Source organism: Maylandia zebra, linkage group LG23 (assembly GCF_041146795.1).
Source record: "Maylandia zebra isolate NMK-2024a linkage group LG23, Mzebra_GT3a, whole genome shotgun sequence".
In the NCBI taxonomy this organism is placed as follows: domain Eukaryota; kingdom Metazoa; phylum Chordata; class Actinopteri; order Cichliformes; family Cichlidae; genus Maylandia; species Maylandia zebra.
In genome coordinates, this window is record NC_135188.1 from 28,589,528 (window position 1) to 28,606,132 (window position 16,605).

Here is a 16,605-nt window from a genome sequence, read left to right on the forward strand (position 1 = left end):
TCTACAGCATTGATATTGTAGTTAGATGTTTAAACATTTCGGAATCCAATTAGCCTTTATTACAGGTGCAGTTATAACCACTTTAAACTGTTGAGTTGAATCTATAATATTAAATGCTTTTGAATGCTTGTTATAATCTTAAGTGTGTATGTGCTGATTCTGTTGATTCTGAGTACACTCTGGGCCTGAAAGTCTTGACAGGAAACCGTAGGTTTGCAGAGCGTGCTTTTGCAAAAGTGAAACTAAAAGCAGAGTGTAAGTGATGGTTATTCTGAGGAGCTGTTTGAATGATGCTATTTGAATAACCAGGGTATTCAAATTGTCTTTTATACTTTTATATTCTGTTATTAAGCTTCTAGTAGTGGTTCTTGATTAAAACATTTATTCAATATATTACACATATAGTTTTAGTAAACTGCTAACACATTTGAGAGTGGCCTCTGTTTGACTGTGAGCGTTAGTGGGTGAGGCGAGAGGTGACACAGAGTGTCAAGTGAGGTCAGGACATACACACACACACACACACACACACACACACACACACACAGTAGATAGACTCATTTATAAGTGAGAGGTTAATCATGTTTTTCTTGCAGCTGCAAAATTGTCTCTGCAAAACAGAAGAGTTTCTTGCAGAGCATGATCTGTGGTTTTGGAGAAGCGACAGTCAAAAGAGTGACAGAAAGCACCTGGCGTGGAGACGGAGACAATGTTCTTTTCAAACTGTGTTAAAAGTCATTGTGGTTTTGATTTGATGTATGCATATATTGTATCTGATGACGCATGAGTTGGCGTTAATCCTGATGAATCAAAAGCAATCTGAAGTGTCTTTTTGGGTGGAGATATACAGCTGGTGTTTCGGATTGTACATCTCCCCACGCTGCGTGTGTTCATTAAAATCAACTGTTTGACCAAGCTCTTCTGGACCATGGTTGTTTTTACTCTCCTCCTCAATTTCTGAATCTTAACAACATCTGCTGCAATGACCCGGTTACTGCGTTCACCAGATATCAACACAATTTCGATCCGCTCCTCACATGTTAACCTCTTCGACATGTCAATGGCTGTGAACAAAGAGAAACTTGTATCCAAGATGGCCAACTTCTAAATGGCCACCATGGTCACCACCCATCTTGAGGAGTTTGCCCCCTCACATATACTAATGTGCCACAAACAGGACTTTAATATCACCAACCATTCCCATGTTCATTACAGTGTATCCATATAAATGGCCCACCCTGTACAGTTATTTTATTTTCAACTTTCATTTTTATATTTTATTTTATTCCTTCCTAGTTAAATTGACCCTTTTTAATTTTCATATGTATTTCCTATCTTATTCATAGACTTTTTTTTCTTTAGGTCACGAGCAGTTGTGTAAGCATTTCACTGCATATCATACTGTGTATGACTGTGTATGTGACAAATAAAATTTGAATTTAACTTAATTTGAATTTAATTTTACTGAAAAACACTAGAAAGAGCGAGTATATGGGCTTCTCTTCATTGGCCCCTCTGCTAAATCCAGAATCAAGTTTAAAATCCTTCTCACAGATAAACGAATAATCAGGCCCCATCTTATCTTAACTACCTTGCAGTACTACAGGGAGTGCAGAATTATTAGGCAAGTTGTATTTTTGAGGAATAATTATATTATTGAACAACAACCATGTTCTCAATGAACCCAAAAAACTCATTAATATCAAAGCTGAATGTTTTTGGAAGTAGTTTTTAGTTTGTTTTTAGTTTTAGCTATTTTAGGGGGATATCTGTGTGTGCAGGTGACTATTACTGTGCATAATTATTAGGCAACTTAACAAAAAACAAATATATACCCGTTTCAATTATTTATTTTTACCAGTGAAACCAATATAACATCTCCACATTCACAAATATACATTTCTGACATTCAAAAACAAAACAAAAACAAATCAGCGACCAATATAGCCACCTTTCTTTGCAAGGACACTCAAAAGCCTGCCATCCATGGATTCTGTCAGTGTTTTGATCTGTTCACCATCAACATTGCGTGCAGCAGCAACCACAGCCTCCCAGACACTGTTCAGAGAGGTGTACTGTGTTCCCTCCTTGTAAATCTCACATTTGATGATGGACCACAGGTTCTCAATGGGGTTCAGATCAGGTGAACAAGGAGGCCATGTCATTAGTTTTTCTTCTTTTATACCCTTTCTTGCCAGCCACGCTGTGGAGTACTTGGACGCGTGTGATGGAGCATTGTCCTGCATGAAAATCGTGTTTTTCTTGAAGGATGCAGACTTCTTCCTGTACCACTGCTTGAAGAAGGTGTCTTCCAGAAACTGGCAGTAGGACTGGGAGTTGAGCTTGACTCCATCCTCAACCCGAAAAGGCCCCACAAGCTCATCTTTGATGATACCAGCCCAAACCAGTACTCCACCTCCACCTTGCTGGCGTCTGAGTCGGACTGGAGCTCTCTGCCCTTTACCAATCCAGCCACGGGCCCATCCATCTGGCCCATCAAGACTCACTCTCATTTCATCAGTCCATAAAACCTTAGAAAAACCAGTCTTGAGATATTTCTTGGCCCAGTCTTGACGTTTCAGCTTGTGTGTCTTGTTCAGTGGTGGTCGTCTTTCAGCCTTTCTTACCTTGGCCATGTCTCCGAGTATTGCACACCTTGTGCTTTTGGGCACTCCAGTGATGTTGCAGCTCTGAAATATGGCCAAACTGGTGGCAAGTGGCATCTTGGCAGCTGCACGCTTGACTTTTCTCAGTTCATGGGCAGTTATTTTGCGCCTTAGTTTTTCCACATGCTTCTTGCGACCCTGTTGACTATTTTGAATGAAACGCTTGATTGTTCAATGATCACGCTCCAGAAGCTTTGCAATTTTGAGACTGCTGCATCCCTCTGCAAGAGATCTCACTATTTTTGACTTTTCTGAGCCTGTCAAGTCCTTCTTTTGACCCATTTTGCCAAAGGAAAGGAAGTTGCCTAATAATTATGCACACCTGATATAGGGTGTTGATGTCATTAGACCACACCCCTTCTCATTACAGAGATGCACATCACCTAATATGCTTAATTTCCAGCCGATACAGCTTGGAGTAAGACAACATGCATGAAGAGGATGATGTGGACAAAATACTCATTTGCCTAATAATTCTGCACTCCCTGTATATCACCCCAATGGAGCACTTTGCAGACTTCCAGGACTGCAAGCTTACTTGTGGTTCCTAGGATATTTAAAAGTAGAATGGGAGGTTGGAACCAGCTCCCAGCTTGGATTCGGGAGACAGACGGGCTTAACAGGGTTTTTTTTTTTTGATAAAGCATATAGTTATGGTTGGATCAGGTGACTCTGAATCTTTCCTTAGTTATGCTGCAGTAGGCCTTAGCTGCTGGGGACTTGCCATGATGTACTGTTTCTTCTTCACTCACCTTTTTCCACCCACCTTTCTTCATTTAATCATTAGTTATTATTATCTCTGCCTCTGTTCTAATGTTTTCCTTCTGTCCCGTCTTCCTCACCCCAAATCAGTTCTAGCAGATGGGTGCCCCTCCCTGAGGCTGGTTCTGCTCTAGGTTTCTTCCTATTAAAAGGGAGTTTTTTCTTCCCACTGTCACCAAACCGCTTACTCTTAGCGGTCCTCTGATTGTTGGGCTTTCTTTGTGTGAAGAGAAATTGTAGAAGGCAAAGGAATTCAGACTCAAGATATCTTATACATGTGCACACATGGACGATCGTCCCTCACCGTCCAATCCATCCTGCACCAGATGTGTGCAGGACAAATGTGAGACAGAGGAAAGACCGCCCAGGGCTTTCAGAGCTTTCTTTATTTATACTTAAACAAGTTTTCAAGGAAGTAGGAGTGGCATGTTCAAAATATAAAACATTTCCATAAAAGGAGAGACTGTTCGCTTGTCAGCTGAAACAGGAGATAACTTTGTATGTATAGAAATTCAGACATTCCCATATAAGGGGAGAGAGAGAGAGAGACCGTTCTGTCTACACAGGAAATAGTGTCGTATGTCACAGCATTCCTCTGCACATACGTCTCCACTCCCCCTCTCTATAGTGGTTCCAATTCACAAGCTCTTCTTCCTTTAAATGAAGCTACAACTAAGCATAATCACAAAATTAAAAATCTTTCATCATTCCCTCCTGTTGTAGCAAATTTAAAGAATATACATCAATGTAATTCAGACACAGACCCTACATTGTGAGTGCTTTCGGTCTGGTCGTCATAAAATGTGTATCATTCAAACATAATCATTAATTACATTAGTTTCATACTCATCGTCTTCTCCTTCCTCCTCATCTGGCACAGTGACATATGCAACAAGGGATTAGGATATCATTCTTGATACCATTCCTCTTACACAGGGGATAATCCATGTAGTAAAAATACAAAACATGATAAGTATTATGCCAATAAACATCAAAACCGTAAACATCAATGGTCTCCATGAGCCGCTCATAAACCAATTCCACCAATTTACTTTGTGAATTTGCCCAATCGGTTACCTGTGCCTGTTGAACATTTCTAAGTAATTGTAGAGCATTTGTCATATTATCAGAATGCACATTGTCTGAAATATATGTACAACTGTTGTATCGAACAAAACACACAGTCCACCCTTTTCTGCCAAGATCATGTCCAGGGCGACTCGGTGTTGCATAACAGTTATTCTTATGGCATCAATTTCCTGATTTTGCTCTTTGTTGATGCTGGTCGATGCATTTAAAAACAGCTCAAAACGATAGTCCAATAGTCAGGGGGTCGCTGTGGTTTAGGACAATTCCTGAATATTGATAATCTGGACTGGCAAAGCTTGCTGTGCATGTCACTTGAGTCATGTTCATAGGTTTGCCATATAATATAGCATGCTGTGTTGTAGTAGGCATGTGTGAGCATATATAACAATCTTTTCCTTCTGTGCGATTATATATGTATCTATATCAGGCGTTGTTCATCCAGGGATGGATGTGGTCCTGTGTCACTTTGACCAGGTGTGAATTGTCATATGTCCATGTCCTTCTATGCAAGTTGGCTTCTTGATCCTTTAAGTGCATCAGAGTCCATGCTGTAAGCAGCAGGGCCAAGGTGGTAAACAGAACAATCTTCATGATGACCAGACACACCGATTTACTCTGGTGAGTAGACTACAGGCGAGAAGTAGAAGGCGGGATATACCCAATCAGCCCTCCCTTCACCTGTAGATCACCAAAGAGTCGGGGTGGTGGTGTCTTTTAGGTTATGCTGTCACTCACTTCCACTTTTTTGCAATGGCTCTGGTGGATCCAAAAGGCCTCTCAGCGATTTTGCAAACTGTTGGCGTCGTTAGGAGTACTTGGCATGGACCTTATCGCCTGGGTTTAATCTGCAAGAGACTTGAGAAGCGTCACACAGCAGTTCAAAACAATATCCCTATTTTCTACTAAAGTTGTCTCTCTAACAGATTTATCTATTGGTTCACTTGTATCAATTCATGCATCTTTTCACTGAGGTCTGATTCAAACTATCTTCCAAAAATAATTTCACATGTAACAATTTATATATGTGTGTGTTTTCTATTTTTATTTACCTCTTTGTTGCGATCTGGTGGACATCTCTAAACACCATCATGAGTTCAGGCTTCAATTTCAACCCAATTATACTCCTCTGGGCTTCACCTTCCCACTGGCCCCTGTACCCTTCTCAAAGTGTCCTTTGTTGTCTTAAATCTCCAGCAAACACAATCTGTTTCTTCTCTGTTTCTTTTCAATATTTTCCTTGTAGATTAAGTCCCAGCCAGGCAAAATATCACATTCAGTGCCTTTAAACAGTTATGTCACACTGTTCTTACCAGCCGGCTGTTAATTCTTCAGGTTCACGATGTTCTGTTGGTCTTCATCAGGAGATTGACTGTCCTTTGAGCTTTTTCTCAGGATCGGGACAAGTGGGAGGTCAAGCTGTAAAATTTTAAGCCAAACTTTGGCCTGTTTTCTCCCAATTATGTTAACTTTGGTTTTGCTGCTATGCTCAAAATTCTAGGTTGAGAAAAGTCCACCTTTATCTATTTGTGGCCTATATTGACACACTAAACCATACCATTAATATCATTTACATTTCTTTTCTTAAAGCCTCCATTTGCTTCATCTGGCTAGAGTCTGTCTCTTCTGTTTTTCTTTCTGGGTGCTCACTCCTTCTATGGGCATGCAAGGGTCCTGTCACACACACACTTCCTGTTACTGTCTTTTGTGTTTCTACAGGCTAATCAACCTCATTTTGTATTTACAATCTACAAACCCTTTGTAATTCTACTAACTTTTAATCTAAAATTGTAGCGTCATTCACACAATAATTTCATAATCCTCTCACACACACTGCCTTTTAAATAAACTAAACTTTTACATTTTTGTCTATTTCAGGCATTTTCTAAGTCTCTGTTTTATGGTGCTGTTAGTTCTCTCTACTAACCCTGCACTCCATAGATCAATCAATCAATCAATCAATCTTTATTTATAAAGCACTTTTCATACAGAAAAAATGTAGCACAAAGTGCTTTACATAGTTAAAAGCAGCCCACCCCACCCTCCAACTCACTCCCCACACTCTCAATACACATATATCCCCCCACCCCCACCCACACACACATACACACACGCGCACACTTAAAGAGTAAAAATTGGGCTGGGCTCGCATGAGCCAAGTGAGGAAACATTATAACAGAGAGCCGTCTGCACCGGGAGCCGGTCACAGACCGCAGCCTCCAGGCTGGGCACACAGCAGGAGGGAGGCCAAGGAGCCCCCCAACCAGGCTGAGAGGACCCCAGAGACCCAGCAGCCACGGTCAATAACAGCCCCGGTGCAGAGAGCGCCCTCCGAGGAAACACTGGAGATATGACGCAATACGATATATACAGGGTAAAATGATAAAATAAATAAGAACAGGATACAATATAAATATAAATATAAATAGAGTAAGAAGATTAAAAAATGAATAAGAATAAAATCAAACAAATATTAGGTAAATCCTAAATTAATAATAGAATAACAGGATAGAATAAATAAGCATAAAAAATAAATAAACGCTAAGTAAAAGCTAAATTAAAAAGGTGGGTCTTGAGCCTGTTCTTAAAAACATGTACGTTCTCTGCGGCCCTGAGCTCCTCCGGCAGGCTGTTCCACAGACGAGGACCATACCACTGAAAAGCTGCCTCTCCGTGAGTATGTGTCCTGACTTTAGGGACAATTAAAAGGCCAGCACCAGAGGACCTCAGGGTCCGCGAGGGTTCATATGGTAAAAGCAGATCTGAGAGATAAGAAGCCCCAAGACCATTAAGACATTTAAAAACCAATAAAAGAACTTTAAAATCGATCCTGAAACACACGGGGAGCCAGTGCAGCGATTCTAAAACCGGTGTAATGTGGGCCCGCCCTCTGGTCTTCGTCAGCACACGAGCTGCCGAGTTTTGCAAGAGTTGTAAAGTTGAAATATTCTTCTTAGGAAGACCAGAGAGCAGGGCATTACAGTAATCAATGCGACTGGTAATAAAAGCATGCATCAGCATCTCCGTGTTGGCCCGAGAGAGAATAGGGCGGACTCTGGCTATATTTTTTAGATGATAAAATCCAATTTTGGTTACATGTTTAACATGTGGGATAAAACCAAGCTCAGAGTCAAAAATAACACCCAGGTTTTTCACTTGTAGCGAAGGACATAGTGAAAATGGCTCTAATTTAGACAAGAGTTTCTCTCTCTGAGCCTCAGGACCGACAATTAAAACTTCAGTTTTGTCCTGGTTAAGCTGTAAAAAGTTTTCTGCCATCCAAGATCTTATATCCAAGATACAGTTAAAAAGGGCATCCATTGGTCTGGTGTCATCAGGAGACACGGAGATGTACAGCTGCGTGTCATCAGCGTAACTGTGGAAGTTCACTCCATGCCTCCTGATGACACTGCCGAGAGGCAACATATACAAATTAAAAAGTACAGGGCCTAGAACCGACCCTTGAGGCACACCACATGTCATTTTATGGATCTTAGAGGAGCATGTATCCATACTCACCATAAAAGATCTGTCAGAGAGATAGGAAGTGAACCAGCTGTGTACAGCACCAGAGAGGCCCACCATGTGTTTTAGTCTGTTTAAAAGAATAGCGTGGTCTACTGTATCAAAGGCTGCGCTTAGATCCAGTAGCACCAGGACTGAGAGCTTTTGGGCGTCCCAGTTACATCTAAGATCATTTAAAACCTTTAGGAGAGCCGTCTCTGTGCTGTGGTTCACCCTAAATCCAGACTGGAATATCTCCAGGATCTGTCTATCATTGAGAAAATCAGTAATCTGAGTAAAAACAAGTTTTTCTAAGACTTTACTTAAAAATGGTAAGTTGGATACAGGTCTGTAGTTATTAAAATCATTACAATCCAAATTGCTCTTCTTCAGAAGGGGCCTCACCACCGCCGTTTTAACACTTACATCACCACGGACTGCCATTTGGCTTTTCTACCTTTAAAACCCGGAGAGCAGCCAAATGGCTGGTAGGCTTTTAGCTAAGCTTTAGCTTCAGGCAAGTGGAAGCTAAATTGGCTAGTCATTCATATGTAAATTGGGTTGTTACCTGGGAATTCTGGAGGGAGGGGAGTGGGGGTGTGTGGATGAGGGGGTGGGGGAGCTGCTAAAAGCGGTGAGCTTCCTTTTGTGTTTCATCTTGATGCATTCTCAATCATCCAGGGAAACAAATCTCCAAAAGTCACCAACTTGGAGTGTTTCAGTTTGCCATCTTAGGGAGAAATCAACACACATGGGTGTATGTCCTTTGTTGCTGAGATTTATTGATAAAAACAGTACAAAAAATCAACCATTTGTACACATTTTTACAAATAATTATAAAAAGTGAGTGAGTACATTTCAACATTTTCAGCAATCACTCACAATCCTGGCACTGCCATGGTATCTGTAGTCTGCATTTACCACATGTGTATCTGTTGCAGTGAACACATCGCACAGTGGCATGATTGTTCTTGCAATTGTGTTTGACCTGACACGTGGCTCTTTTTCCAGGGCTAGGTGTGGAGGGTTGTGTCAAAGGCAACTGTTCTTTTCTTGCCTTCTTCGCAGCTACATGAGAGTGAGCTAACTCCCTTGCAAGCTCCACCAGGAAGTCCACCCGTCTTTCCTTCGTCCCGGAGCATGCTTGATACAGCACATGTGCATTCAGTGCTGCCATGTCAATCATGTTATAAAACACGGCAACTGGCCAGCGCCGTGTTCCTCTGCGGACAGTGTACTCCCGAACCATCTGGTCCATCACATCCACGCCACACTTTGTTTTGTTGTAAAGGGTGACAGTGTTTGGCTTCCTTTTGGTAGTGTTATCAGTCTGAACCACGCTGTGCATGCTGCTAAGAATATAGACTGTCTTCTTCCGTTTGGCCGCATACGCCGTCAGCGTGGCAGCAGAGGTTGAAAACACCTAAGAAATAAGATAAATTGTTATTTCCATAGCACTTTTACACACAATGAAACACATAAACATAGAACCACAAAAGACCTGCAACATACCTGAGTGGTGAATTCATTGCGATCTGTCTGTCTAGTGGATTGAGGAATTTCCCTGCGAATCTTGTTGACTGTGCCGAGGATGGTGGTTTTCCGTCTAAGAAGTTTTTGCGCAAGTGAAAGCGATGTGAAAAAATTGTCCGTGGTAACATTTCTGCCCTTGTCTAGGAATGGTTCCATCAGCCTCATTACTACATTTTCAGAAAGTCTCTCCCCAGTGGGACGACTGGGGTCCTTGCCAAGATATGGGAAGACATTGCAAATGTACTTGGATTTTAGGTCGCAAGCCACCCAAAACTTGATCCCAAACTTGTCCGGCTTACTTGCAATATACTGCAGGAAACTGCACCGAGTCTTTGATGGGAAAAGCTGTTCATCAACGGTGATATGTAGACCAGGGTTGTAGCACGTGATGCAGTTGGTGACAAATGATCCCCACAAACTGGAAATTGCAGCGAACTTATCAGTCTTTGCTCGATCACTGCGGGTGGACTTGTCATCAAAGCGTAGGTGTTGCATGATTTCTTGGAAGCGGTTTCGTGCCATAGTTCCAATTATCTGTGGGTTTCCCAGGTTTGCTGACCAGCAGTCATTTAGAGATGGAACCCTGGTAACCCCCCGCAAGATGACAATTGCAATAAATGCCATTAGTTCAGGGAGGTCCATGAACCAATGAACATGCTCCGTTTGCTGTGCATGTTGAACAGTCCATTCTTGAATGCTACGAAGCATGTCAAGAGTGATGAAACACAGGAAGCTCCGAAGGCGACTCGTGATATTTCTCCTGGCCTTAGCCGTTGGCTCTCCATCTGCAGCGTACGCTTCTATTGGGGTGAAAGGGAGACAGGTCCCCACCTGTTCTTCACGCCACACTGTGCCATCTTTCGCTGTCTCAGTCCCCAAACAAGCTCTCTTTTTAGGTGCAGTCTCCTCATCTGCAGTGTGAACAAATTCAAATTGTGAGCAATGGGAAGGTCCAGTATCTCCTCCTCTGTATCAGAATAATGTCTGAAATATCTTACTTACAAACTACATCCACTTACTTATTTGAAATGAAATAGGAAATAACATGAAATGCAACTAACCGGAAGACTGATCAGACAGCTCTGAGTCCGAATCCGGCTGAACTTGTAGGTCTTCTCCATCCGAGTCACAAGGGTCGACTTCCCTCAGGATCATTTCCAAGGCCTGCTGAGTGGTGAGTCTTCTCTGCATTTTCTTTCCTTGGAGAGGAGGTCCATACACCACAGAATTCTTCAGGGCAATGAAGGATTAGGCTAAGTGTAGTGAGATTGTATCATATATATAGGGCTTGGCTTCCTGATCAATGCTCCACTACCAAAAGGAAGCCAAGCCCTGCCACCCTTTACAACAAAACAAGGTGTGATCACATTGATGCCACAATGGACGACTGATCAATGCTCCACTACCAAAAGGAAGCCAAGCCCTGCCACCCTTTACAACAAAACAAGGTGTGATCACATTGATGCCACAATGGACGACTGATCAATGCTCCACTACCAAAAGGAAGCCAAGCCCTGCCACCCTTTACAACAAAACAAGGTGTGATCACAGGGCTTGGCTTCCTTTTGGTAGTGGACAATTGATCAGGAAGCCAAGCCAAGGTAAATGCAGACTACAGATACCATGGCAGTGCCAGGATTGTGAGTGATTGCTGAAAATGTTGAAATGTACTCACTCACTTTTTATAATTATTTGTAAAAATGTGTACAAATGGTTGATTTTTTGTACTGTTTTTATCAATAAATCTCAGCAACAAAGGACATACACCCATGTGTGTTGATTTCTCCCTAAGATGGCAAACTGAAACACTCCAAGTTGGTGACTTTTGGAGATTTGTTTCCCTGGATGATTGAGAATGCATCAAGATGAAACACAAAAGGAAGCTCACCGCTTTTAGCAGCTCCCCCACCCCCTCATCCACACACCCCCACTCCCCTCCCTCCAGAATTCCCAGGTAACAACCCAATTTACATATGAATGACTAGCCAATTTAGCTTCCACTTGCCTGAAGCTAAAGCTTAGCTAAAAGCCTACCAGCCATTTGGCTGGTGGCGGGTTTTAAAGGTAGAAAGGTAGAAGCCTGGGACTGCCAGTTTAAAGGCAGCAGGGAAGACACCCAACTGAAGAGAGCAATTCATCATGTATAAAAGCTCAGCCTCAAAAAATCCATAAAGTGTTTTAAAGAGTGAAGAAGGGATTGGATCTAAAGGACATGTGGTGGGTCTCACTGTGGAGAAAACCTTCTGAAAGTTCTCAGCATTAACCAGGACAAAGCTGTCCAGTGTCTCCTCAGGTACAATCGAGCCCTCAGATGTGTTTACAATCATATCGCGATTAGATAAAATATCAGATCTGATGGCGCTGATCTTTCCCCTGAAGTGGTCTGCAAACTGCTCACAGAGCGAGTCTGTGGGGGTTCTTTTGGAGCTTTTAAAATCAGGGTTAAATAAATGATCTATGGTGGAAAAGAGGACCTTGGGATTATTTTTGTTAATACTGATTATTTTGGCGAAGTATGAATTTCTTGACTTCCTTAATGTATTATTGTACATTTTAAGTTGCTATTTTGATGGTTGATATTATTTTTATTTTTCCTCCATCTCCTTTCTGCTGTCCTGCAATTTCTTTTGAGTTTTTTGACTTCTTCGTTTCTCCAGGGTGATGCATGTTTTACGTTAATCTTTTTGGTGGTGAGTGGAGCAACGGAGTCAAGGCTTTTCTTCAGTTTGCTGTTAAAATAACTAAAAATCAAATCGCAGGGTGCAGGTAAAATCACAGGGGGGCATTTGACTATAACCCTGGTAAAATTTGCAGCCACTTCAGAGGTTAGATAGCGCCTCCTCACAGTTCGCACTGAGGTCTTCCGCTGAATAAAACCGGTGATGTTAAAAAACACACAGTAGTGGTCAGATGATGATAAGCACAATGATTTCTTATGCTGAATCCTACTGCTTCAGAGACCTTACTGATCATATCATTGACAAAATGTGTCCCATTGTCTGATCTTGTCAGAGAAGGGATACCATATGTTGGAATAAAATGATTACATAAACATTTTGCAATGGAGATTGCCTCTGCTTTTTACTGGATATATCTCTGGTCAGTTTGAAAACACATCTATGATCACTAAGGCATATTTTGATCCTTGACATTCATTCAATTCAATAAAATCCATGTGGATTGTGTGGAGAACTGGCCTCTCTTAGGTCTTAAGTTTCCTTGTGGGTTGTGTTTTTGACAGAATAGGCATGTTCTTCAAAATTTATAGTGTAAAAGTGTGTATTATATTGTTTATCTATACTATATTCCCCTCCTGTTGACACATGTATTACATCATGTGTCACTACAACCGCTGTCCTGTGTAACGACTCTGGTAATATTGGTTTTCCATCACAGACCATTAAGTCATCTTTCAATTGTGCTCCACATTTCAGCCACTTGTTCTGTACAGTGACTGTTGCAGCTTGTTGTTCGGTTTTTAGTACATCAAGTGGTATTTGTGGGCAGCAGTCGGATACTAGTAGCTCTGCTGATTGTTGTGCAGCCTGTTTTGCTGCTTGATCTGCAAAATTATTTCCTTTTGTGACAATAAAATTGTCTTTTTGATGTGCTGCACATTTGCAAAGTGCCAATTGTTTTGGCAAGGTGATCACTTCTAATAAGATTTTTAATAAGCTGCCGTGTTTCACTGGGTTACCCGTAGAGGTAACCATACCTCTGTTATGCTAAATGTTTGCAAAGTGGTGCACTGCTGAAAGAACAAACTGGCTGTCAGTGTATATATTTATATTTTGGCCTGTGTGCAATTCATATGCACATATGACTGCATACGTGCAGCTGACTCTTTACTGCCTCTGCTGCGGCTACACAGGCTTGCACATGCAGGCAGGCCTGACGCAACAGAGTCTAATTTACACGAGTCTAAATTTCACCAGGAATGTTAACGAGCGTTGTTTTTCTCCAAATGCCTGTGTTATCACAGCTTTCATATAACCTGCTCCTCTATCTCCACGTAAGTAGAAAGGCTTATCATAGTCAGGCAATGCTAAAACTGTATTTGTCTGTAATGCCTAATTTTAAATAACTGAATGCTTCTTCTTTTTTCTTCTCTATAGATGCAACATTACATTTTCACTTAAGGCATTTTTAGATAATTTCTAGTTTTTCAAAGAATTCACACATCTCACACATTTCAAACTTTGAAGTTGGAGTTTTATATATATATATATCTATATATATATATATATATATATATATATATACATATATATATATATATATATAGACTACTTCATATCAATCATCCACCTCACATCATAACTGACTAGGATACTTCTTATTATTATCATCTTTTTCTTTCTATATAATAACAATAGTATATTACAATATTTTATTAGTGTATATCACTATACTACTGCTGAGCCAATTTAATAGTTAGGATCATCTTACTCAGCAAACAGATAATTTAGAATTCATCCCATCTGGACAGATTTGCTTTTCTCTGAACAGGTTTGTGCCTACTTTTTAGACTGGTCTTCTGTTTGCCTCATCTCAGATCCAACCTTCAGTCACCTTCATTCTCTCTGTTGCATGTCGAACCAAGTAATTTATTATTATATATTTTATATTTTATTTTGTATCCATCAAGGGCTTCGGGTGATCTGCAGTTTCACCCTTTCCCAAGCTGGAGACATTTACCCTTTCACACACTTTCCTTGGCTGAACAATGACACAGCCTTAATGTACCTTATGCATCTCTCTGTTTTATTTAAAAGGTTTTCATGTGAATTTTTTCCTTTTATTCATTTTATACATTCTGGGCATGATCATCATGCCAACTATGTTTCATTGTTAATATCAGTTTACAGGTTGTTATCCTTCCTATTATTAGTTTCAATACGTTAAAAATAAGTTCTAATGTAATTTTGTCTTTATTTATTTTATTTTTGTACTTCTTATATTTATATCTATTCGTTGGGGTCTGTTTCCAACCTTTTTAAACTACTTTAAACTACTTTGATCTCTAATTTTTACTTAATAAGGGTTTTGTCAGTCACTGCACTATAGTGTGACCTGATGCTGATTTTACTATTAAAGTATTTTCTGAGAATTGTACTTCCTGTGGTTTTCTGTTCGAAACGGTTTTACATACCCCTGTATCACGTAACATCTGCACTGGTTTGCCTTTGACATATACTGTCAGTGTAGGTTTGCCTCTTACTTCAGACACTAATTGATAGACATTAAATACTTCTGCATCACTTTTGTCATTTTCATTTGACTTTTCCTCATTTAGTCATTCATTTGAATATTGCCGTTTGTCCGTTTTATGTCTGCAATCTCTGGCGAAATGCCCTTCCTTGCCACAATTCCAGCACATATTATCTCTTTCTTCACTTCTTTCGCGTATGTCTGTCTGTCCTACGTATCTCTGGCCCTTTCCTCTAAATCCTCCTCTTTCTCTGCCTCTATTTCCTCTCCTCTGTCCCTGTCTGTTACCTTCTAAATCCTCCTGAAAATGCGATAAACTCTGTTTCTGGATCTAATGTGAAAGTACCTGTGCTTGCAGTTTTTTTTTTTTATTATTATCACACGGAGCGCGTGCTCGGCATGTTGCAATGCGTCGGCTAGTGGTCATTCATTGTGACCTAATGTTTGCCAACGTGGGATTTCACTGCGGGTAGCAGGCCATTCAGGAATGCATTTTTTAGCTGCTGTTGGTAAGGACCGTCAGGACCTTCATTATAATCCATTCCTGAATGCAAGCGATCTAACGAAATCGGACGCTGTTTCATTTTCTTTTTGTTTCACTTCACCAATTTTGCCTATCTTTTTGTGACCACGGCTGGAACACGAATATATTTGGGTTATTATCACGTTGTGCCTCTGCATAAAGACCAGACTGAGGTCTAAACAGATCATGGGATAGTTTAAGGGGGGTCGCAGCAGCGGGAGTGGGGGTTGGCCGTGCAGCAGCGGAAGTGGGGGTTGGCTTCACAGCAGCAGGAGTGGGGGTTGGCCACCTCTGCCTTTTTCATTTTTCTTTTCTTGTTTCTTTTTTTTTTATTCTCACATCGTCTATCTGCCTCTCGCTTCCATACTTGGAAATATTTAATTCTTACGTGCATTTTCCTTTTTTCTTTAAATCTTTTGTTTCTCCTACTTGTTTCAGTAATGCTCCTTTAAGTTGTGATAGTGCAGATGGGCTACATTGTCCTTCCCAGGTGGAACATTTGGTCTTTATAGGATTTCTCCATCTTTGCACACTAATTTGTCCGGCGCCTGGACATTTTTTTTTCTTTTTTTCTTTCTAACCACTTTCTAACCACTGTTCGTCAACAGTAAACTTAGTGGGCTGATTACCCATTAAAACAGAACTGCAGAGCCTTCTCTGGTATTAGACTTAAAGAGTGGTTATTGACTTCAACTCCAGCTATTCCTGAGCGGTGTCAATTTTATGAGGCTGAACTCAACCTTTCTCTTTTGTCACCAGTACTTCAGCTACTGACAGGAAATAAAATGACAATAACAATGAGAGTGATTCAGCAGCGTATTGTGCTATTCAAATCAATTCACTCTCAACACACAGAAAACACAAACATTTATACAGACATTTACACAGTCGCGCAGACCGTTTCGGCAGGTAAGTCCTAAAAAATTCCCAATTTAAAATCCTTTCGGCAGATTAGTCCTCTTATTTTTACACGTGGACCCTTTCGGCGGGTCAGTCTTTAAAAACATTTATTTTTACAGATCCGTGCAGTGGATCAAACTCATTCAATCTTTTCAGTGGATTACTCCTAAAGCTTTTATTTTGACACGTGGACCCTTTCAGCGGGTCAGTCCTTAAAAACGTTTATTTTGAAAATCCGTGCAGTGGATTAGACTAATTACATCCTTTCGGATAAGACCTAGGTTCGTTTTACGCCAGTGTAAGTGAGTGGTTTCTTTACCTTCCCAAAACTCTCTGGCTATGTTGAAAGTCAGCCACTGAATCCCAACGTCGTGGACCACTTACACTGGCCAGAACCCAAATTTCACGTCTCTGGACTTT